Genomic DNA, 25,030 nt, shown 5'->3' with positions numbered 1-25,030 from the left:
TTGCAGAAAAGGCACGCACTTTGAAAAACCTAAATGAAAAACAAAAACCTATAGCGTGAGACGTAACCAAAGGTTAAATTAAATTAAATACGAAAGCAAGTTAATAGCAATTAGATGAACAATGATTCAGGTTAAAAGTCTGGAGATTGCAAGAAAGACAGCTAGGGAGTTTGGGAGTGCTGCAGATTTATAGTGGCAAGCGATGAATTGGACTAGGATGCTGTGTTAGGATTCTTGAATTCAGCACGGAGACGAAAGCGACAGAAGCGTGTAGAACGACATTTTTACATATTGTGAGAAAGAGAATATTTTAGATCACTGAGACGAAAACTGTACACACGAGAAAGGTTAGAGAATACAGGTGAGAGACACCTAGAATCATACTACAGGTTTCGGGAGATACATTTCGTGGAGCGTATTAATTCAACTTTTTACTGGTTAAATACGATTTAGAAGCATTTTTGAAATTTCTATTTATATTAATCAATAACAGCCATCGCGAAAAACGAAATCAAAACGATCAGCAACATAAGCGAAGAACTCGAATATTTTAAAAACGATCAACCGGAGAGACACATGTACGAAATATTTTAAGACGAAAAACAAACAAAATAGTACACTACTGTAGTGAACGTCAAATGAACATTTACTTTCAGTAAAGTTTTCAAACTTTTTCCGTTTGTTTACAGCAGCTATCGCAGAGCTGTGTAAACCAAATATCAGCAGTGGATATTGACGGGAACAAGTTGGATTGCAATCGATATTTTTTGACGGATCGAAATTTACCATGTTTTCAATCAAAGTGAACGATCCTGACTTCCGACCAATATGATTTGAAAGAACCAACAATTTCATTATAATGCATGATAACAACCAGGTTGGTATGAATTTTATGCGAATTTATCGCGTTAAAAATCCTGCCCCCTATAAAATTCCTCTGATCATTTTCTGCGCCAATTAAAATGTTGCTGCGAAAATAACGCGGTGAGAACAACTGGATTAATCTTTAACATGTTCCAGAGAGAGAGAGAGGGGGCGGGGTGGCAGCAAGGAAAACACCAAAGACCAGGCTCGGGGTTTGGATCAAACTTTCAGGAAGTTTGGTTGCTGACAAAAGTTTGTGTGGTGAGGGCCGGCAGCGCGCAGGCGCGGTGTCAGTGAAGATGGCGGCGGAGGTGCGGAGCCGGCGTGTGGGCCCAGCGCAGTCAAGCGGCGGCCCGCGGGACCATCATCCCCTCGGCCAGGCCACGGAGAGCAGCCGGCAGAAGCAGGAAAGCGCCGTGCGGCTGCAGCCGGGCACCTTCTGGCTGACCAGGATAGTTTTGCTGCGCTCCATAGCATTTATTTACTGTGAGTGGAACTGAGGGGGGGAAGAGAGAGGTTTGAGGAAAAATAATTGCCCCCATCAGTCACTTCAGCCGGTTTGGGGCAGACCTCCACTGCCCTGCGCCATTGCGCCATTGCGCCAACCTCTGAGCCCCCCCCCACCGCCCGTAAGCCTACACTAGTCTTGCCCACCTCAACCCATCCCCCAACTCTTTCCCCTCAGTCCCTCCCCCACACCTTCCCTTCCCAAACCCACAGAGCCCCGCCCCCGTCACCTGCTCCTCCTCCAACCCCCCTAATCCCCATTCACACCCAACCCCCACTCTCCCAATCCCCATTCACACCCGCCCCCCACTCTCCCAATCCCCATTCACACCCAACCCCCACTCTCCCAATCCCCATTCACACCCAACCCCCACTCTCCCAATCCGCATTCACACCCAACCCCCCACCCCCCTAATCCCCATTCACACCCAACCCCCCTAATCCCCATTCACACCCAACCCCCACTCTCCCAATCCCCATTCACACCCGCCCCCCCCACCCTCCCAATCCCCATTCACACCCGCCCCCCCACCCCCCTAATCCCCATTCACACCCGCCCCCCCACCCCCCTAATCCCCATTCACACCCGCCCCCCCACCCCCCTAATCCCCATTCACACCCGCCCCCCCCACCCCCCTAATCCCCATTCACACCCGCCCCCCCACCCCCCTAATCCCCATTCACACCCGCCCCCCCACCCCCCTAATCCCCATTCACACCCGCCCCCCCACCCCCCTAATCCCCATTCACACCCGCCCCCCCACCCCCCTAATCCCCATTCACACCCGCCCCCCCCACCCCCCTAATCCCCATTCACACCCGCCCCCCCCACCCCCCTAATCCCCATTCACACCCGCCCCCCCACCCCCCTAATCCCCATTCACACCCGCCCCCCCACCCCCCTAATCCCCATTCACACCCGCCCCCCCACCCCCCTAATCCCCATTCACACCCGCCCCCCCACCCCCCTAATCCCCATTCACACCCGCCCCCCCACCCCCCTAATCCCCATTCACACCCGCCCCCCCACCCCCCTAATCCCCATTCACACCCGCCCCCCCACCCCCCTAATCCCCATTCACACCCGCCCCCCCACCCCCCTAATCCCCATTCACACCCGCCCCCCCAACCCCCCTAATCCCCATTCACACCCGCCCCCCCACCCCCCTAATCCCCATTCACACCCTCCCCCCCACCCCCCTAATCCCCATTCACACCCTCCCCCCCACCCCCCTAATCCCCATTCACACCCTCCCCCCCACCCCCCTAATCCCCATTCACACCCGCCCCCCCACCCCCCTAATCCCCATTCACACCCGCCCCCCCACCCCCCTAATCCCCATTCACACCCGCCCCCCCACCCCCCTAATCCCCATTCACACCCGCCCCCCCACCCCCCTAATCCCCATTCACACCCGCCCCCCCACCCCCCTAATCCCCATTCACACCCGCCCCCCCACCCCCCTAATCCCCATTCACACCCGCCCCCCCACCCCCCTAATCCCCATTCACACCCGCCCCCCCACCCCCCTAATCCCCATTCACACCCGCCCCCCCACCCCCCTAATCCCCATTCACACCCGCCCCCCCACCCCCCTAATCCCCATTCACACCCGCCCCCCCACCCCCCTAATCCCCATTCACACCCGCCCCCCCACCCCCCTAATCCCCATTCACACCCGCCCCCCCACCCCCCTAATCCCCTACCCCCCTAATCCCCTACCCCCCTAATTCCCTTTCACACCCGCCCCCCCACTCTCCTAATCCCCATTCACACCCACCCCCCACACTAATCCCCATTCACACCCACCCCCCCACACTAATCCCCATTCACACCCACCCCCCCACTCTCCCAATCGCCATTCACACCCACCCCCCCACACTAATCCCCATTCACACCCACCCCCCACACTAATCCCCATTCACACCCACCCCCCCACACTAATCCCCATTCACACCCACCCCCCCACTCTCCCAATCGCCATTCACACCCACCCCCCACTCTCCCAATCCGCATTCACACCCGCTCCCCCCACCTCCCAATCCGCATTCACACCCGGCCCCCACTCTCCCAATCTGCATTCACACCCGCCCCCACTCTCCCAATCTGCATTCACACCCGCCCCCCACTCACCCAATCCCCATTCACACCCGCCCCCCACTCTCCCAATCCCCATTCACACCCGCCCCCACTCACCCAATCCCCATTCACACCCGCCCCCCACTCACCCAATCCCCATTCACACCCGCCCCCCACTCACCCAATCCCCATTCACACCCGCCCCCCACTCACCCAATCCCCATTCACACCCGCCCCCCACTCACCCAATCCCCATTCACACCCGCCCCCCACTCACCCAATCCCCATTCACACCCGCCCCCCACTCACCCAATCCCCATTCACACCCGCCCCCCACTCACCCAATCCCCATTCACACCCGCCCCCCACTCACCCAATCCCCATTCACACCCGCCCCCCACTCACCCAATCCCCATTCACACCCGCCCCCCCACTCTCCCAATCCGCACTCACACCCGCCCCCCACTCACCCAATCCGCACTCACACCTGCCCCCTACTCACCCAATCCCCATTCACAACCAACCCAAAATCCCCATTCACACCCACCCCCCACTATCCCAATCCGCATTCACACCCACCCCCCACTCTCCCAATTCCCATTCACACCCGCCCCCCACTCTCCCAATCCGCATTCACACCCGCCCCCCACTCACACAATCCGCATTCACACCCGCCCCCCACTCACCCAATCCCCATTCACACCCGCCCCCCACTCACCCAATCCCCATTCACACCCGCCCCCCACTCACCCAATCCCCATTCACACCCGCCCCCCACTCACCCAATCCCCATTCACAACCAACCCAAAATCCCCATTCACACCCACCCCCCACTCTCCCAATCCGCATTCACACCCAACCCCAATCCCTCACTCTCCCAATCCCCAGTTACACCCACACCCCACTCTCCCAATTCCCATTCACACCCGCCCCCCCACTCTCCCAATTCCCATTCACACCCACCCCCCCACTCTCCCAATCCCCATTCACACCCACCCCCCCACTCTCCCAATCCCCATTCACACCCACCCCCCACTCACCCAATCCCCATTCACACCCGCCCCCACTCTCCCAATCCGCATTCACACCTGCCCCCCACTCTCCCAATCCGCATTCACACCTGCCCCCCACTCACCCAATCCGCATTCACACCTGCCCCACCACTCAACCAATCCCCATTCACAACCAACCCAAAATCCCCATTCACACCTGCCCCACCACTCTCCCAATCCGCATTCACACCCAACCCCAATCCCTCACTCTCCCAATCCCCATTTACACCCACACCCCACTCTCCCAATCCGCATTCACACCCGCCTCCCCCCACTCTCCCAATCAGCATTCACACCTGCCCCCCCACTCTCCCAATCCCCATTCACACCCGCCCCCCCCAAATCTCCCAATCCCCATTTACACCCGCCCCCGTCTCCCAATCCCATTCACACCTGCCGCCAATCTCCCAATCCCCATTCACACCCGCGCCCCCACTCTCCCAATCCGCATTCACACCCGCACCCCACTCTCCCGATCCCCATTCACACCCGCCCCCCCCACTCTCCGAATCCCCATTTAGACCTGACCCCCCACTCTCCGAATCCCCATTTACACCCGCCCCCCCGTCTCCCAATCCCCATTTATACCCGCCCCCCACTCTCCCAATCCCCATTCACACCCAACCCCACTCTCCCAATCCCCATTCACATCCAACCCCACTCTCCCAATCCCTATTCACACCCGCCCCCCCCACTCTCCCAATCCCCATTTATACCCACCCCCCAGTCTCCCAATCCCCATTTATACCCACCCCCCACTCTCCCAATCCCCATTCACACCCAACCCCACTCTCCCAATCCCCATTCACATCCGCCCCCCCACTCTCCCAATCCCCATTCACATCCAACCCCCCCACTCTCCCAATCCCCATTCACACCCACCGCCCCGTCTCCCAATCCCCATTTACACCCGCCCCCCCACTCTCCTAATCCCCATTCACACCTTCCCCTTATCCCCTAATCCCCATTCACACCGCCCCCCACTCTCCTAATCCCTATTCACACCCGCCCCCCCCAATCCCTATTCACACCCGCCCCCCCCAATCCCTATTCACACCCGCCTCCACACTCTCCTAATCCCCATTCACACCCTTTCCCTCACTCCCCTAATCCCCATTCACACCCGCCCCCCCACTCTCCTAATCCCCATTCACACCCGCCCCCCCATCCCTATTCACACCTGCCTCCCCCACTCTCCCAATCCCCATTCACACCTGCCCCCCCCCACTCTTCCAATCCCAATTCACACCCGGCCGCCCCACTCTCCCAATCCGCATTCACACCCGCCCCCCACTCTCCCAATCCCCATTCACACCCGCCCCCCCCCTCCCAATCCCTATTCACTCCCAACTCCACTCTCCTAATCCCCATTCACACCTACCACCCCGTCTCCCAATCCCCATTCACACCCGCGCCCCCACTCTCCTAATCCCCATTCACACCCGCCCCCCCCACTCTCCCAATCCCCATTCACACCCAACCCCACTCTCCTAATCCCCATTCACACCCGCCCCCCACTCTCCCAATCCCCATTCACACCCGCCCCCCCCCACTCTCCCAATCCCTATTCACTCCCAACCCCACTCTCCTAATCCCCATTCACACCTACCACCCTGTCTCCCAATCCCCATTCACACCCGCCCCCCACTCTCCCAATCCCCATTCACACCCGCCCCCCCCCACTCTCCTAATCCCCATTCACACCCACTGTCCACTCCCCTAATCCCCATTCACGCCCGCCCCCACCACTCTCCTAATCCCCATTCACACCCGCCCCCTCCCCCCAATCCCTATTCACACCTGCCCCCCCACTCTCCTAATCCCCTTTCACACCTACCCCGGTCTCCCAATCCCCGTTCACACCCGCGCCCCCTTCCCAATCCCCATTCACACTCGCCCCCCCCGTCCCAATCCCCATTCACACCCGACCCCCCCCCCAGTCCCAATCCCCATTCACACCCGCCCCCCCCAGTCCCAATCCCCATTCACACCCGCCCCCCCCAGTCCCAATCCCCATTCACACCTGCTCCCCCCCATCCTCATTCACACCTGTTCCCCCATCCCCATTCACACCTGCCATCCCCGTCCCCATTTACATCTGCCCCCCCTCCCAATCCTCATTCACGCCTGCTGTCCCTTCCAATCCCCATTCACATCTGCTCCCCCATCCCCATTCACATCTGCTCCCCCTCCCAATCCCCATTCACACCTGCTCCCCCATCCCCATTCACACCTGCCCCCGTCCCAATCCCCATTCACACCCGCACCCTCCCAATTCCCATTCACCCACCCCCCCATCCCCGTTCACACCCGTCCCCCAATCCTTATTCACACCTAACTCCCAATCCTCATTCACAACTGCCCCCCCAATCCTCATTCACACCCGCTCTCCCAACCCTCACATCATGCCCACGCCTCCCTCACCCATTCCCTTGCCACCCTCCCTCTCACATCCCATCACTCACACACAAACCCCATACTTGCTCACACCTGACCTCCTCACACCCCCTGACCCCTCACCCCTTCCACCTCTCCACAACCCCCTCCCACTTTGTCCTGCCCTCGTACCCCCACCCCAACCCCTTCCCTCAGCCCTCCATTCCCCCTCTCCCCACCACCCTACTGCCCATTCCAACCTACCCCCCACCCTTCCACCCCTTCCCACTCCCCTCACCCCCTCAACCCCTCCCCCCTCCCTCCCCTCCCTCCCTCCCCTCCCTCCCCTCCCTCCCTCCCCTCCCCCCCTCGCCCCCCCTCCCCTCCCTCCCTCCCCTCCCCCCCTCCCCTCCCTCCCTCCCCTCCCTCCCTCCCCTCCCCCCCTCCCCACCCTCCCTCCCCACCCTCCCTCCCCACCCCCCCTCCCCACCCCCCCTCCCCTCCCCTCCCTCCCTCCCCACCCCCCCTCCCCTCCCTCCCTCCCCCCTCCCCTCCCTCCCTCCCCCCCTCCCCTCCTCCCCTCCCTCCCTCCCCCCCACTCCCTCCCCCCCTTCCCTCCCTCCCCCCCCTCCCTCCCTCCCCCCCATCCCTCCCTTCCCCCCCCCCTCCCTCCCTTCCCCCCCCTCCCTCCCTCCCTTCCCCCCCCTCCCTCCCTCCCTTCCCCCCCCTCCCTCCCTCCCTTCCCCCCCCTCCCTCCCTCCCTTCCCCCCCCTCCCTCCCTCCCTTCCCCCCCCCCCTCCCTCCCTTCCCCCCCCCCCCTCCCTCCCTTCCCCCCCCTCCCTCCCTCCCTTCCCCCCCTCCCTCCCTCCCTCCCTCCCCTCCCTCCCTCCCCCCCCTCCCTCCCTCCCTCCCCCCCCTCCCTCCCTCCCTCCCCCCCCTCCCTCCCTCCCTCCCCCCCCTCCCTCCCTCCCTTCCCCCCCTCCCTCCCTCCCTCCCCCCCCCCTCCCTCCCTCCCCTCCCTCCCTCCCTCCCTCCCCTCCCTCCCTCCCTCCCCCCCTCCCTCCCTTGCCCCCCCTCCCTCCCTTCCCCCCCCCCTCCCTCCCTTCCCCCCCCCTCCCTCCCTTCCCCCCCCTCCCTCCCTCCCTTCCCCCCCTCCCTCCCTCCCTTCCCCCCCTCCCTCCCTCCCTTCCCCCCCTCCCTCCCTCCCTTCCCCCCCCTCCCTCCCTCCCTTCCCCCCCCTCCCTCCCTTCCCTCCCTCCCTCCCCTCCCTCCCTCCCTTCCCCCCCCTCCCTCCCTCCACTCCCTCCCCCCCTCCCTCCCCCCCTCCCTCCCTCCACTCCCTCCCTCCCTCCACTCCCTCCCTCCCCCTCACTCCCTCCACTCCCTCCCTCCCCCTCACTCCCTCCCCTCCCTCCCTCCCCCTCCCTCCACTCCCTCCCTCCCCCTCCCTCCACTCCCTCCCTCCCCCCACTCCCTCCCTCCCCCTCACTCCCTCCCTCCCTCCCCCTCACTCCCTCCCTCCCCCCCCTCACTCCCTCCCTCCCCCCCCTCACTCCCTCCCTCCCCCTCACTCCCTCCCTCCCCCTCACTCCCTCCCTCCCCCTCAACCCCTCCTCCTTCCTCTCAACCCCTCCTTCTATCCCTCACCCCCCTCCTTCCCCTCACCCACCCCCTCCACCTTCCCCCACACCCCTTCCCCCACCCTTCCACCCCCTCCCCCCACACCCTCCCCCTTCCCATTCCCCCGCCCCCTCTCCCTCTCCTTTCCCCAACTTCCACCCCCACCACCCATCCACCACCCACCACCTCAACGTCTCACCACCCCTCCTCGTCACTCCCTACCACCGCTCACATACACCCCACACACCCCTTGCATACTTCCTCACTGCTCCCCAACCCCTCCCCTTACCCCACACCCCCCCCTCCTCCCTCCCCCCACCCTTCCCAAACCGTTTGGTATTGGCCCTGAATGAAAATTCACAGTAATTAGTAGTCAGTTTTTATTGAATTCACTTTTTGAAAAAGATTTAAAATATCATTTTGAAATGCGATTATCAGTGAACTTGATTCTTTTGTATGGAGATTGGACAATGCGCCAAACTATAAGTACACATGGCGAATGGGAAATTCAAAATATTGTAAAATTAAAGTGGTCACTAGGCAGAGAGTTTTCTTGTTTTTATTCACTCATCAGATGTGGCCGTTGGTAGTTGTCCAGTAATTATTGCCTGTCCCTAGCTGCCCTTGTACTGTTGGTGGTGAGCTTGAACCAATGCAATCCACATTCTGTGGGTTGACCCACAATACCCTTTGGGATGGTATCCAGGAATTTGACCCAACAACAATGAAGGAAGTCAGTATGGTGAATGACTTGGAGGGCATCCTGCAGTTGGTGGTATTCCCAGGTATCTGCTTCCCTTGTCCTTCTAGATGGAAGTAGTCATGGGTTTGGAAGGTGCTGCCTCAGGTTCTATGGTGAATCTCTGCAGGAAATCCAAAATAGGGGTTATAAATATATGATCATCACCAAGAGATCATAGGAATTCATGAGAAATATATTTGCTTAGTAGAATTTGCTATTGTATGAAGGAAGCTAGAAATGCATGAGAGAGAAGAAAGAGAAGGCTGTTCTGATTGGGTTAAAGGAAAAGAGGTGGACGAGTGCTCACGTCGAACATAAATGACCAGTCTGAAAGACCATAAAATGCCTTGATCCTTTCTGGAAAACTGTCAATGGAGCTAGAAATTGAACGTAAAATAAAGAGAAATGCAAAGCAATAAATGAAAACAAAGTAGATAGCTGCAACTGGAATTTACATTGGTAAAAACAATATCCCCCAGTCTTAACCTATTGCAAAAATAATTAATGGTATAAGTGTCAACATATATGACATTTAACACAGTTATATGTTCCTGTTGCTGGTACTTTCTTCATTACAGTGCTGTTTAGGCACTTTGCAGTTAGAATTATATTCACCTGCTCAGTCCTCCTGGACACAGTTTCTCTTAAAGACCTGCTGTTCCTTTGCCTTGCCCACTGGTGGCCATGCGAACAGTCTGCTGCCTGGCATTGTCTGGAGTTCCCTCTTCACTTCGGTCTTCATTCATAAATTACACTTGTGTTTTACATCCTCATAAGTATTGCTCTTTTGATGTTAAATAGCATATAACCAATGATTTTCCTGTGGCTTCTTTTTTACAAACATATGAATTAGAAGCAGAAATAGGACATTCAGTCCCTCAAACCTGCTCTGCTATTTAGTAAGTTCATAGCTGATCTGATATTAATCCTATTTACCACCTGAGTCCAATGTGTTTATTTCTCTATGTTCAGAAACTTGACATTGTGCATTGCATCTTGGTAGTTGCACATATGCTGCATACATATAGAGGAAAAAAAACACTTCCATCCAAATCTCCTGCTTTGAATCACGACAATAATTTGTACAAGCCCCAAACTTTGTCCTGAACGCGACCTTTGGACTCAAACCCACCCAATTGTAATCAGCAAAATCTAATATCAAGCAAAGCTAAGTTGAAACCACAAAATCCTAATTGTTGGTCCATGCAAAACAAAATATAAACGTTTCACTTCACTCAGATAGCCATCTGAAGCTCCAGGAATAGAGTTTATTGAAAAAAAAGCAGTCAAGCCTGAGTCACATGCAGATGGTCATGCACTGCCTGCATTCTACCTCGATCCATAAGACGGGTTGATAGCTGATTATAGATTTACAATGACAGAAATATCTTATCTGGATATTTTACTATGGTGATATTGCTGAAAACTAGATGGAAGGTTTCAGCAGGTTCTTTTTCCAAAATATCTTAATCCCATTATATTGATAGGTTAAACATTATGATGATTAATATTAAAAAAAATGAACACAAAAGTGAAAGTACAAAACTTTCCATGCTGTAGTTAGTCCAGAAGCAATGTGCTGGCAAAAAGTATATATTTGTTGTGGGTCTTTGCCAAGACTCGTTGCTAAAGTGAATTCCCAGTGAAACTGTGGCTCAGTAGGAGGCACTCTTGCCTCTCAGTCAGAAACATAGGATCTAGTCTCATTCAATGACATTGAGTGCAACACTTTCTGATGCTCCAGTGCAGTACAGAGGGAGTGCTGCACTCTCATAGGTTCTATCTTTGAGATGATGTTTGAAACTAGGGCTCTGCCAGTTCTTAGGTGGACCTGAAAGATTCCATGACATTCTTCAGTGTCTGGATTGATGGCTTTCTGACAGCAAATATGCAAAAACAGATGGAGTTATAGAGATGTACAGCACGGAAACAGAACCGTCGGCCCAATTTGTCAATGCTGATCAGATATCCCAACCCAATCTAATCCTACCTGCCCGTACCCAGCCCATATTCCTCCTATTCATATACCCATCCCAATGCCTTGTAAATGTTGCAATTGTACCAGCCTCTACCACTTCCTCTGGCAGCTCATTCCATACACTTACCACCCTCTGCATGAAAAAATTGTTCCTTAGGTCTGTTTTATATCTTTTCCCTCTCACCCTAAACCTATGCCCTCTAGTTCTGGACTCCTCCACCCCAGGGAAAAGCCTTTGTCTATTTATCCTATTCATGCCCCTCATGGTTTGTAAACCTCTATAAGGTCACCCCTCAGCCTCTGACACTCCAGGGAAAACAGCCCCAGCCTGTTCAACCTCTCCCTATAGCTCAACTCCTCCAATCCTGGCAACACCCTTGTAGTTCTTTTCTGAACGCTTTCCAGTTTCACAACACCTTTCTTTTATTTATAGATATTTTTATTGAAAATTTAACAATTTTACAAGTTTACAAAAATAAAAAAAATCCCAAGTACAAACATTGATGTACAATTATATCTTAAATAAATAATAGCCAAAATTTAACAAAAGAAAAATACTGAGAAAAAAAACAAAACTCAACCAACTACTAATCTAACCTACAACTATCCAGAGTGTATAATTAAGTCTCTTACATTTTTCAAATAAGACAAAGAAAAAAAACCCAACGGATAACACAGAAATTCGGTAGTGAGATACATGCTCAGAATGTATTAACATTAAATGTAACAAAACCCGTATTCATGCGGGATTCCTCTCCCAAGGGGCACAGGACCAGCCAGGTTCGCCATCTCAATTAAATAAAAGCCCTTGCTAGGATGGCTGAAATATCTGTATTTATATAATTCAAGAAGGGCTACCATATTTTATGGAATAATTTGGTCTTCTGGTGCACCATATTTGTAAGGAAGTCAAGGGGAATACATTTCATAATTAATCTGTGCCAATTTGAAAGTCCAGGGGGGCCCTCGGCCACCCAGTTTACCAAAATACTTTTCCTTGCACAGAAAGAGAGAATAGACAATAATCTCTTCCCGTGCATATCCAGGAAGGGAAAGTTCGAAAAGCCCAAAAGGAGAGATACAGGGTCCACACTAATTTCTGTTCCTAAGATTTCTGTCAGAGCACTTGCTACTTTAGTCCAATATCTACGGATCTTATGACAGGTCCATAGGCAATGTACAAGAGTGCCCATCTCTATTTTACATTTGGGACACATTGGCAAAATTTAAGGCAGAAGCATTTCCAATCGGTCTGGTGCTATATGGGCCCTATGAAGTATCTTCAGCTGGATAGCCTGAGTTCTGTTGCAGATGGTGATTCTTCTGGCGTTTTCCCAAATGTCATTTCACATTTCTATAGAGATTTCTAGTCCCAAATCCTGATCCCATGTTTTAAGCAGATTGTCCATATCTCCTTATACTTCATCATGTAGTAAATGATAAATAGTACTGACGGAAGATACCCCCATTGGCCGTAGAACTCCACATTCTCTATCTGATTTATAAAGACTATCTAGTAACGTAGTCTTCATTTGTATATAATCTTGAATTTGGAAGTATCAAAAGAGGTCTCCATTAGGTAATCTGAATTTCTGAAGCATCCTCCTATTCCTGTCTTCATAATCCTGCGATTTATATAAATCAGAATAAAATTTTCTAAAGATTGCGTTAAGCCTTTTATGATCATGAGTCAAAATACCCGTACTTTCCTTGATAGACATGATAGTTTGAGGGGCCTTCTTTTTCTTTGCCAGAAACACTAAGTATCTACCCGGTTTACCGCCAAATTCATATCACCTTTGTTTTGCAAATAATATTTCCCTCTTAGCCGTTTGGGTAAGCGTGGTGTTTAGAGCTGTCCTAAGGGCCGTAATCCTTTGCAATTTGATAATAGAAGGTCTGTCAGCAAATGCTGTTTCAGCCGCTTTTAAGCAAGCTTCGAGCTGACGCTGTTGTTCTCCCGTTACTTTTTCTGGGTCGCTGAGTATGAGATGATCAAACCTCGCGCGTAAGCTTTGAGGTCTCCCACATCATTGATGGGTTGCTAGCCATACCTAAATTAATTTCTAAAAAAGTTTTAAATTCTTGAGAGAAGTACCTTACAAATTTACTATCTTTCATCAGGAAGGGGTCCATACGCCAATGCCAGGGGATGTCTCATTGTTCCTCACAACACCTTTCTGATAGGAAGGAGACCAGAATTGCACACAATATTCTAACTGTGTCCTAACCAATGACCTGTACAGCCACAACATGACCTCCCTACTCCTGTACTCAATACTCTGACCAATAAAGGAAATTACATCAAATGCCTTCTTCACTATCCTATCTACCTGCGATTCCACTTTCAAGGAACTATGAACCTTGAAAGATCTCTTTGTTCAGCAACACTCCCCAGGACCTTACCATTAAGTATATAAGTCCTGCTAAGATTTGCTTTCCCAAAATGCAGCACCTCATATTTATCTGAATTATACTCCATCTGCCACTTCTCAGCCCATTGGCCCATCTGATTAAGATCCTATTGTAATTTGAGGGAACCTTCTTCGCTATCCACTACATCTCCAATTTTGGTGTCATCTGCAAACTTACTAACTGTACCTCTTATACTCACATCCAAACCATTTATATAAATGATGAAAAGTAGTGGGCCCAGCACCTGTTATGTCAGAGAGCAATACCACACATGCATACTTAGTTGAAGTATGGATTGAATTGAAGTATTTATTAAAGTGGAAGCAGGCTTGTTATTTGATTGCAGTTCTAGTATATTCAGTGTGAAGCCAAAGTAAGGTTAGTTATCACCATTGTGCAAAGATCGCTTTCAGTCAGCAGTTACTTTTGATATAATACTCAGATGGCTCCTCAAGATTGGCACTGATTATCCAGTCATTTTACAGCAAAAATACGAATGTCTGAGGTTTGTATTTTTCCTCAGAGAATAAGCAGTGCTTTTGATTCAGTACGTTAATTCTATTTTTCATTTGCATCCCTTGACTATGTATCTACTGTGGCTAAGAAGTTGGTTAACTTTCTGCAACCTGCCATTGTCTTTCAGTGCTGGTGGTTGAGACGTGTACAAAAAGCCTTTCCTCTCAACCTGGCCCAAATCTCATATCATTTGCAGCTTCCTTAAAGTTGCATGGCTGAGATAAAAAATTTTTGGATGTTTGTGAAAGCTCCTCCCATAACGTTTTCAAAGAAAACCAGAGTTTTGTCCAAGGATCTTGACCAACAGACATTTAGCCAACATCAAATTTCGTTGGTGCTGTTTATCATTCTCTCAGTGTGCAAATCATCTGCTGTATTTGGCCACCAAAGAATTACTTAATTTCAAAAAACTATGCAAAGGATATTATGTAAATACAATACCGTCTTTTCCATGTACTGTTACTAGCTGTTGTTCTACAATGCCATTTTCCTTATTATGAATATAATGTTCAGCTTTCATAAATTACGAATTAGTTTGTTGATGCTAAGCATAATCTGACTTCCAATTGACATCTTCAGCTTTTTACATTATGTCTTGCTAGATTTATAGCCAAACAATTCACCTCACTGAAATATAAACAGATTACTTGTGCTGGCTTCATAAGATGACAATTACATATGTTGTTACTTTATTAAATACATAAATAAAATTGTAATTGGCATATTCAAGTGATGAACACAAAAATCAAGGATGTTGTTGAGGAAGTGCTATATTGTTGGAGGTGCTATCCTTCTGACGTGGTGTAAGACAGAGGCTCTGTTTATCAGCTCAGGTAGATATAAATGATCCCATGACACTGTTTTGGGGCGAAAAAAAACAAGATGTTTGATCTTGGTGTCTGGTGAGTATTTATCTCTCAGTTAACATTACAGAAACAAAACTGTCACATTGATGTTTATGGAAGTTTCCTGTCTGTGAATGGCTGTTGCGATCTCTACATAACAGTGATCACACTTCAAAACTACTTTTTTGGCTGTAAACCACTTTGAGGCATCAGGTAGTCATGAAAGGTGCTACATAAATGCAAGTCTTTGTTTTTCATTGAATGGTATATTCTGTTTGCATTGGGGGTAGAGTAACAAATTAATGCTATTATGTTTCCTATTAATAGGAGGAAATCCAATGTATTGGCTATTCATACCAGGAAGATGACCAATTGAAGGTGTTTGAGATGTGGTTATTGACTATGAATACAGTATTAGTGTTTTTACCATGCATTATTTGAGAGGAACTTCTTAAGTAAGAAAGAATCTACCTCACAGCATTGTTTACTAGCGAGCTAAGTGAGAAAAGTCGTGGTTCTTTTTATTTGGGAATTGAAATGTGAGGGCCATAAAAAGGAAAAAGTACTTATCAGAAAGTTAATGAATTATTTGTGCAATTAAAATTCTTGGTGGTATCTAAATTTTGGGAAGTTTGAGATTGTACCATGATTGGTAATGATATCACTGATCCTCATCAGACCAATGTCTAGGAAGTGAAAGTACAATATTTAATACAACAGATGCAGGAAGAATAACTATAGATTGGAACATTAATTACTCAGTCTTACAGTCATAAGTTAGATGTTCTACTTCCAAAGTGATTTTCATGCAATGTTTGAGCTTTTCCAGAAGTGATATTTTTATGTCAGAACGAATTAATAAACAAAATTATAATTTCACTTGCAACTGGAAGTTGAGTTCAAGAGGATGATGAGTTCACCTAACTTTGACTAATGGCATAAATAATTTGACAGATGTTGTTTTGTTACACCTACATACAGAACTATGCTTGATATGAAAACACAAGACCTAATTTCTGATTATATAGATTTGTCAGTTTACCTGATGCATGCAAATACTGTTGCTGCAGAGACAATTTGTCTTTCAAATGATGTACTGTTACCGACAGATTTTAACATTAATGTATACAAAATACTGTATGTGCTGGTAATCTGAAGCAAAATTTTAACTGTAAGAAGCACTCAGCAAGTCAGGTAGCATATCTGGTGAGAACAGGCTAATGTTTCAGGTGTGAACCGTTCATCAGCAATGGAAGGCGTTATGCTTGCAAAGCTTGAAAAAGAACAGTAGAAAGGGAAGGGAAAGGGAAACTAAATGATGCACACACAGGATGGTGTGATAGTGAAGGTGATATTGGTTTTGGTGAGGTTCTGAAAAAAAACTGCTGAAGGTTCAAAGCAGAAAATAATGCTCTTTTCTGCCATATTTGCCATTCACTTAAGCATTTAACAATTTAAGCAGTTATTTTTATGTGCATTTATATTTCCTATTTCCCTTCAGTTTGTCCAAGTGTCTTTTCAGTGTTGTTTCTTGTAATATTTTACAGCTCTGATGAAGGATCCACACGTGGATTGCTAATATTTATTTTCCACAGGTTCTCCTTGAGTTGCTGTGTGTTCAATAATTTTTGCATTTGTTTTAGTCAATATGTATTTGCCTTTCTCAATGGCTCACATTGCTGAATGAATGCTGTACCTAAGAAAACCATTATCTGAAGTGTATATTGGGGAATTGTCAAAAAAAAACTTAAACAATGAAACAAATGGAAGAATTGTATTGACAGGCATATTTGATCAGTTGGTTCTAGTGTGAAGAAACAAAACAGAGATTTACATGTGCATATTTCGTAGTCTGGGTTTTAATTTTGACAGGTTACTGAGTAGAAGCAGCATGCAGAGAGCTGACATTGCTTCGTCAGGAGGAATGTAGAATTGAAGGCAAACAAGCTTCATTTGTTGCCATGTTATACCTATTTGTTAGTTCCATAGCAAAAATGTCAGTACATTAACAGTACATTTGGCTAGGGAATGCAGGATGATATAAAAGATAAAAATAAGTAAAACTATTTGAAATAATCCAGGTTTTCTATATAGAGTCATAGTCAGAGAGTCATGCAGCTCGGAAGCAGACCCTTCGGTCCAACCGCTCCATGCTGAATATAATTCCAAACTAAATTAGTTCCACCTGCCTGTTCCTGGCCTATATCCCTCCAAACCTTTCCTATTCGCGTACTTACCCAAATGTCTTTTAAATGTTGCAATTGTACACACATCCACCACTTCCTCAGGAAGTTCATTCCACATGTGAACCACCCTCTGTGTAGAAAAATTCCCTCATGTCTTTTTTAAATCTCTGTCCTCCCACCTTAAAAATGTGCCCCTAGTCTTGAACCCCACCCCACCCCACCCCACCCCACCCCACCAATCCTGGGGAAAAGACAACTACCATTAACTCTTTCTATACCTCTCATTATTTGACAAATTTCAGTCAGGTCACCTCTCAACCTCCTATGCTCCAGTGAAAAATGTCCCAGGTTATCCACCCTTTCTTTATAACTCAAACCTTCAATACCTGGCAACATTCTGGTGAATCTCTCCTGAATTCTCTTGAGCTTGATAATATCCTTTCTCTAATTGGGTGAGTAGATTTGGACACAGTATTCCAGAAGAGGCCTCACCAGTGTTGTGTACAACCTCAACATGACCCCTAACTCCTATACTGAAAGGACTGAGCAATGAAGGCAAATGAGGCAAGTGTCTTTTCAGCCACCCTGTCTATATGTGACACAAACTTCAAAAAATTATGTACCTGCACCCCTAGATCCCCCTGTTCTACAACACTAACTAGGACCCTACATTAATTGTGTAAGCCCTCCCTTTGTTTGTGGTACATTTATCCGTCTGCCATTTTTCAGCCCATTGACCCATTTGATCAAGATCCCTCTGTAATCTTAAAAAATTCTCGTCACTGACTATTATGTCACCAGTTTTGGTGTTGCCTGCAAACTTATTAACCATGCCTTCTATACCTTAACGATCAGTCTCATGTGAGGTGTTTCCCTTCGAACTCAGGCAGAAGCGGTGGTAGTATCACTACACCCGTAATTCTGAACCAGGGATAATATCCAATTCTGGTTACCCTTCCATAAAAAATATGTTGTTAAATTTGAGAGGGCGCAGAAACTATTTACAAGGATGTTGCCAGGACTGGAGGGTTTCCTCATTTCCACCTTAGCCCAGTCCCAAGCTCCAACTCGGCACTGCCTTCTTGACCTGTCCATCGTTTTTCCCATCTATCCGCTCCACCATCCTTTCCGACCTATCACCTTTTCCCACCTATTGCATTCTCAGCTACCTTCCACCACACCCTCCTGCCCCCCCCGCCCTACTCCCCCTCCCATTTACCTCTTGGCCCCCCCCAGCCCACAAGCCTCATTCCTGATGAAGGGCTTATATCCAAAATGTCAATTCTCCTGCTCCTCGGATGCTGCTTGACCAAATGTGCTTTTCCAGCACCAAACTCTCGACTCTAAATACATTGGTGTCAACTTTGACATAGTGAAATGTTAGGACATTTTACCACAATAAATGCACAATATAAGTGTCAGTTGTTAAACTGTTGCTTTGAAAAACAAAAAACCTATTTGTTTACAATTAAAATTGTAATTTAAATATACTTATTCAGAATTTGTCCACTGTTTCAAAATCTAATTTTAAGCTGTGTGGTTTCTGTAATAATGAACTTGAAGGTAGATTCTTTTGAGAGCTAAGTACTTCCATACTTCCTCCAGTAAGGAAGTCTTTAATCGACACTACAAGTTTATTATTCTCTGAATTATTAGCTACTGAAACTGAGGTTGAAGTGACTGTCCAAAGCAAAAGTGTCAACCTTTTTTCATTTTTCTGCACATTGCACCCTGAACATTTTGTGCTACTTGATTTTAAACTGTAGCCTTTTGTGCTCGTGCACCTGTTCCAGCTTTTATATATGTTTAATTTTGAGTGGGCAAACAAACAGCCCTCTCTTCGTACTTAGGTTTTATCAACTGTTAGAACAATGGCAGTACACATACTTTATATGGTTTGAATGACATAGTTTTACTATTGTACTTTTCAGTGAAAGGTTTTTGTCAGGTAGCAGAGACCTTTCATTCATTGCAGAGCAGGAACTGTTTGCTGAGCACTTTCATACAAGTTAAGAGACTTTATTAATAACAGTAATGCCTTAGTGTTAGGTAGGTACTGCAGATAAAAATCTGGTTTGTGACACCCTTCTTATTAATTCAGAATTAACAAAGAGATGTGCATAGAAAGACTCTGTTTAAAAGATAGTAGCTACTGGCTACTGAACGAAACGAGAAAGAGTAGTTGAATTGACAGCTTGTATTGGGAAGACCTTGTTTTGGACAATACCTGGAAACCAGGACAGGGCAATTGTGAATAAGAGGATGGTTTATATTTTTGATTTCAGAAGAAAATTGATGAGAACTTATTAGAAGACCAAACTGGTTTCTTATAGGTAAGAAATGATTTAAGACATACTTTTTCCCAAAATTGTGTGGATTATATTTTATAGCAAGTCAGATTTGAATTATGTTATGTAGCAATATATTTAATTTTTACTGTAAACTTAGTATTTTTTGTAATCATCTAAGGTTTTCAGTCTCTTTTGTTCATTTATAACATGCAGACATCGCTGGCTGTGCCAGCATTTATTACCTAACCCTAGTTCACCTTGACTAGGTGGCGGTCAGCTGCCACCTTGAATACATTTCCTGTAGATAGACCAATTATATTATTAGAGAGAGAGTTCCAGAAGTTTGATCCATTTTCTAAGCAAGGAAATTGAGAGACTTGGAGTGGAATTTGGAAGTGGTGGTCTCCATATGTATCTGTTTTCCTTGTTTCTATGGGAGCTGTCATGGCTTTGGAAAGTGCTGTCTAAAAAGCCATGGTGAATTTCCACAGTGCAGTTTGTAGCTGGTGTCCACTGCTACTATTGTGTGTTGGTGGTAAAGGGAGTTAATGTTTATCAATGTGATGCCTCTCAAGTGGCTGTTTTGTTCTGGGTGATGTCAGGCTTCTTGATTGTTGTTGGGGCTGCATATGTCCAGCCAAGTGGGGAGTTTTCTGTTTCCTGATTTGTATCTTTTAGATGTTGGACAGCCTTTAAGGAGTTAAGAGGTGAGTTACTTGCTGCAGCATTCTTAGACCCTGAGCTACTCTTAGATCCATTGTATTTAAATGGTTTGTCCAGTGGCAGTGTCTATAGAGAGAGAAACAGTTAATGTTTCGAGTCTAATGTGACTTCTTCTGAATGATTAATTTTTCCAATTCCAGATAAGAACAGGAAGCAACACTGAAGGTATCATTCATCTATCTAAGAAAGAATTGTGTGTGGGGGGCCTGAGTAGTCCCAGAACCATTCCTGAAGAAGGGCTCATGCCCGAAATGTCGATTCTCCTGTTCCTTGGATGCTGCCTGACCTGTTGCGCTTTTCCAGCAGCATATTTTCAGCTCTCCAGCATCTGCAGTCCTCACTTTCTCCTAGTCCCAGAACAAGGAATGTTCTCATAATCCCACAAAGAGACAGGCATAGCTGGGACCCATGTAGCTACTTGTTGCCACACCTTTGACTTGGAGAAATTGAGATGAATTAAACAAAAGGTTGTTCAAGGTGAGAATGAGTTCAACCAGCTTTGATGTCAGTGCCAGGGCTGTGGCGCAGTGGGAGAAAGGACAAACTATCTGAGCGCTGGTGCTCAGCCTCTGCAGGTCAGCAGGTCAGACAATAGCACCATCCTTCCTCAGAACAGCACCTGACATGAAATGTTAAATCTGATTCCTCTTGATAGATGCTACCAGACCTGCTGAGCTTTTCCAGCAACTTTTGATCTTGTTTCTGATTTACAGCATCTGCACTGCTTTTGTTTTTTGTTTACCCTTATTGGCAAGTTTGATAACAATGCCAGGGTTGGAGTAAGTAGAATGGAATGCAGAAAGTTTAAAAGGAAGCAGGTTAGAGCGAGCAAGAAAAGCAGAGAAATTAAGGCTGATGATAACACCTAGACAGTTCATTATAGATTAGATTACTTACAGTGTGGAAACAGGCCTTTTGGCCCAACAAGTCCACACCAACCCACTGAAGCGCAACCCACCCAGACCCATTCCCCTACATTTACCCCTTCACCTAACACTATGGCCAATTTAGCATGGCCAATTCATCTAACCCGCACACATTTTTGGACTGTGGGAGGAAACCGGAGCACCCGGAGCAAACTCACGCAGACATGGGGAGAATGTGCAAACTCCACACAGTCAGTCGCCTGAGGTGGGAATTGAACCCGGGTCTCTGGTGCAGTGAGGCCGCAGTGCTAACCACTGTGACGCTGAGTGCTAGTAAAAGATAAGAGGAAGGGGAAGTGGTGTGTTGAAGACTCATGAAAAAGGGACTGTGAAGTAGGGAAAGGACTCCTGTCCAAAATGTTGGTGAAGGTGATGAAGGAAAAGTTAAATCTCATGTTATAACTGAATGCTGGGATGAATCAGGGAAGTGGAAAGTTTCCTGGACACTGTATACCAAACCCCTGAATATAGATGCTTTCGATTTCTCATGTGGCCTGGGACAGCAGTGTGTGAGGCAGCGTTGCAGAAGAATTTCTTCTTTTAAGCAGTCATTAGTCTTTGTAATTCTCCACCCCCAGAGAACTGTGGAGATGGAATCATTAAATATTCAGAGTTGGGTTAGAAAGATTCTGACTGAGAAAGGTGTTGAAGGTTAAGGGAATAAGAGGAAAGCGGAGTTAAGGCCACAGTCAGATCAGCCATGATCATGTTGAATAGCCTAATGGGCTGAATGCTCCTATTTGTTAATAATCTCGTGTGTGTCTGTGCAGTATATATGTATGTGTGTGTATGTACATCTCTTAAAACTGATGATGTCAGTCACTTGAATTTAATACCAATGTCATTATCCTGTAATTTTAGCATTTAAACTTACTAACATATGTGAAAAAAGGATATTGGACACAACAGTAATTTCCTTCAACACTGAATTTGTTGCATTTAGTGCATTGTGATATGTCATCATAGGCATTATGCAGAACTGATGGATAACCTTTTTGCAGACTCAGGAGTGCAATTCCCTGGGTTGTGAGTTCCGGACCTCAGGCAAGTAACTTGGGGTGGAGGGAAGATTTAAAAGAGACCTAAAGGGCTACATTTTCATGCAGAGGGTGGTGTTTGTATGGAATGATCAACCAGAGGAAGTAGTGGAGGCTGGTACAATTATAATGTTTAAAAGGCATCTGGATGGGTACATGAATGGGAAGGATTTAGAGGGATATGGGCCAAGTGCTGGCAGATGGGACTAGATTAATGTAGGATATGTGGTCGGCATGGATGAGTTGAACCGAAGGGTCTGTTTCCGTGCTCTATGTCTTTATGACTCCATGACTTTAAATGGTTTCACAAATTAAAGAGTTGAAACAGAACGTGGTGAAAAAAAACTCAATATAATTATAGTAGTAAAGTTCTTGGCCATGAGGAATTCTCCATTCTTCGTGTAGGCTGAAAGAGCGAGTGTCAGCAGCCACTTTGATCTTTGGATCATTTGTTTTCCTTGGAGCAGAGGAGGCTAAAGGAGGATCTGATTAAGGTGCACAAAATTATGAAAGGCATAGACAGACTGAATTGTGAGACTGTTTTCAACATGGCAGGCTAGAGGGTGTAAGTTTAAGGTGAGGCATCAGTGGTTTAACTGAGAAATTATTTTCTCACCTAGCAGGTGATACAAAACATGGTGTGTGCTGCTGAGATGGTGGTGAAGGCAGGTACTCTCACAATATTTAGGAAGCATCTGGAAAAGCACTTAAAATGACAGCATAGTAAGCTGTGGACAGGTGCAGATAAATGGGATTAGTGTATTGGTTGGCATCAACATGGTGGGCGAGAGGGCCTGTTTTTATGCTGTATGACTCAGTGGTAGACAGGGAGAGGATACTTCCTCTCAGGAGCAAATGTAGATCTGGGAGTTGATGTTTAAAAATTGGGGGAGCCCATTTTAAAAAAAAGGATTAGGCAAATGTTTGTCCCTCAGTGGGTTGAGAATCTTTGGAATTGTCTTGCTGAGAAGATGGTGGAAGTAGAGTCTTTTATTATTTTTAAGGAAAAGACTAAACAAGTGGTGAAAGGTTATCAGGGTTGTTGGGATTGTGGATTTGACGTTACAGTCAGATCAGCCATGATTTTATAGATTGGCAGAGCAGGCTCAGGAGCTGAATGGCGTGCTCTTGTTCCTAGTTCATATGTTCATGTGCAAATCCTAATTCTCACTTCAAGCTGTGCTGTGGATACTCCTTGAAAAATCTGAAGATGAGAATAGTTTGCTTCATCCAAAGAGCATTTAAGCTAATGTAGCCTAGTATTCAACTGTTATTCAAAGCACTCTAATGCTTTTGAGTTCGCTGTCTTAATGATTCAATTGTTCCAAATTCTTATCGCTTTGTTGCTAATGATTTATTTGAAAAGCCAGTTCGGAATTTACATAAACTTAAATTGACGTAAATACCTTGATGTACCACAAAGTAATTCTCTAAGTTCATTGTATCTTTGTATCTTTTATGAATGAGTTCATTGCCTTCAAATTCTTTTTAGAATGTGATTGCATTGTGGCTAAATGGCTATTTGATTATTTTCTGTTGTTTACAATTGTTTTTTAAAGTGTTTTTGGATTTTGAGTACAGTGTGATGATTATAGGGAACATGGCAATTGCATTTTTAGCGTGATTAGGAATTGTAAGGGTTACTGATACACACATGGCTTGAGTAGGCTGTGGCATCAGCCTCACAATTGGACAACTTATATTCAAAATATGAAAATATTTGTTGAATTACAATGTACCTTAAATTTCAAAATATAGGAAGGATACAATGGTAAAATTGTTCATCAATTATATTTACATTCCATTTTGTTTTGTAATGAAATACGTATTGGAATTTGCATGAGGTACACTAATTAAGGAAGAAAAGCAGTCATCTTAATTTCTGATTAAATTTAAAATTCATTTCAAAGATATTAGAGTCTGATCTAACAAGGACCCTCTTATTCTCTTCAATTATAATGTTCAATGTCAAGGACTTCTGGAAACAGTGTGGAAGACATTTCATAACTTAAATTTTTCTTACAATTTTGGCAGCATAATTTATTCTTAGCTTCAAGTTGTGTGACTGTTAGTCTTTCATGACAATTCATGCATACTTTTGTCATTCTTAAATTATCTCTTGATGGTAAAAGATATTGTTTTATGCATCAGTTTTGTTACACTCAGAATGTCACTTACTCTTGTCTCTCTTCATTGCAGTTGTGGCCTTCTCTGTGGCCTACCAGCAAAACAAACAGTTGCTTGGAGAGAAGGGACTGCTACCAGGAAAACTGTATTTACAGAAGATTCAACAATATACTGGAGGCAGAATCGGTCTAAAGGCTATCAGCTATGCACCAACAATTCTCTGGTTCCTGGATTGGTCTGACATGGATGTACACCTTGATACCATTGCCCTGTTGGGAATGGGACTGTCGGTATTTATACTAATTGCAGGATGTGCCAACATGATAATCATGTTTGTTTTGTGGATTCTCTATCATTCACTGGTGAACATAGGCCAGATCTGGTGAGTGGAGTGACTATAAGATCATATAGCACAATAAGACAGTGTTTTGTTATGACAAGTTGGCTAAGTAATAGTGTGCCTGCATGAAATTGTTCCGATGTAGGAAAATGGTGTATGCTATTAATCCAGCAAGTGCAGCATCATGATAGAACACGTTTTGAAAAATGTTTTTCTAATTTATAGAAACAAAGAAAATAGCAACAGGAGTGGGCCATTCGGCCCTTGACCGTGCTCTACCATTCAGTATTATCATGGCTGATCATCTAATTCAGTACTTGCTGCTTCCTCCCTAGATCCTTTGATTCCATTAGCCCTAAGAACCATATATAAATCCTTCTTGAAAACATTCAATGTTTTGGGCCC

General features: G+C 47.1%; 1 long non-coding RNA gene across 1 annotated transcript; it reads left to right on the top strand.

Annotated features, from left to right (window-relative positions):
- Window positions 1-201: 201 nt before the first annotated feature.
- LOC140464328 (uncharacterized) lies at window positions 202-24,462 on the top strand. Its single transcript, XR_011954905.1, has 3 exons — window positions 202-361; window positions 690-877; window positions 24,358-24,462. It is a non-coding gene; the product is annotated as an uncharacterized lncRNA (long non-coding RNA).
- The last annotated feature ends 568 nt before the right edge of the window (window positions 24,463-25,030 follow it).

The sequence above is a fragment of the Chiloscyllium punctatum genome, chromosome 40 (assembly GCF_047496795.1).
Source record: "Chiloscyllium punctatum isolate Juve2018m chromosome 40, sChiPun1.3, whole genome shotgun sequence".
Taxonomy (NCBI): domain Eukaryota; kingdom Metazoa; phylum Chordata; class Chondrichthyes; order Orectolobiformes; family Hemiscylliidae; genus Chiloscyllium; species Chiloscyllium punctatum.
The sequence above is the reverse complement of the archived record's forward strand: the minus strand, read 5'-3'. Positions and strand labels throughout refer to the sequence as shown.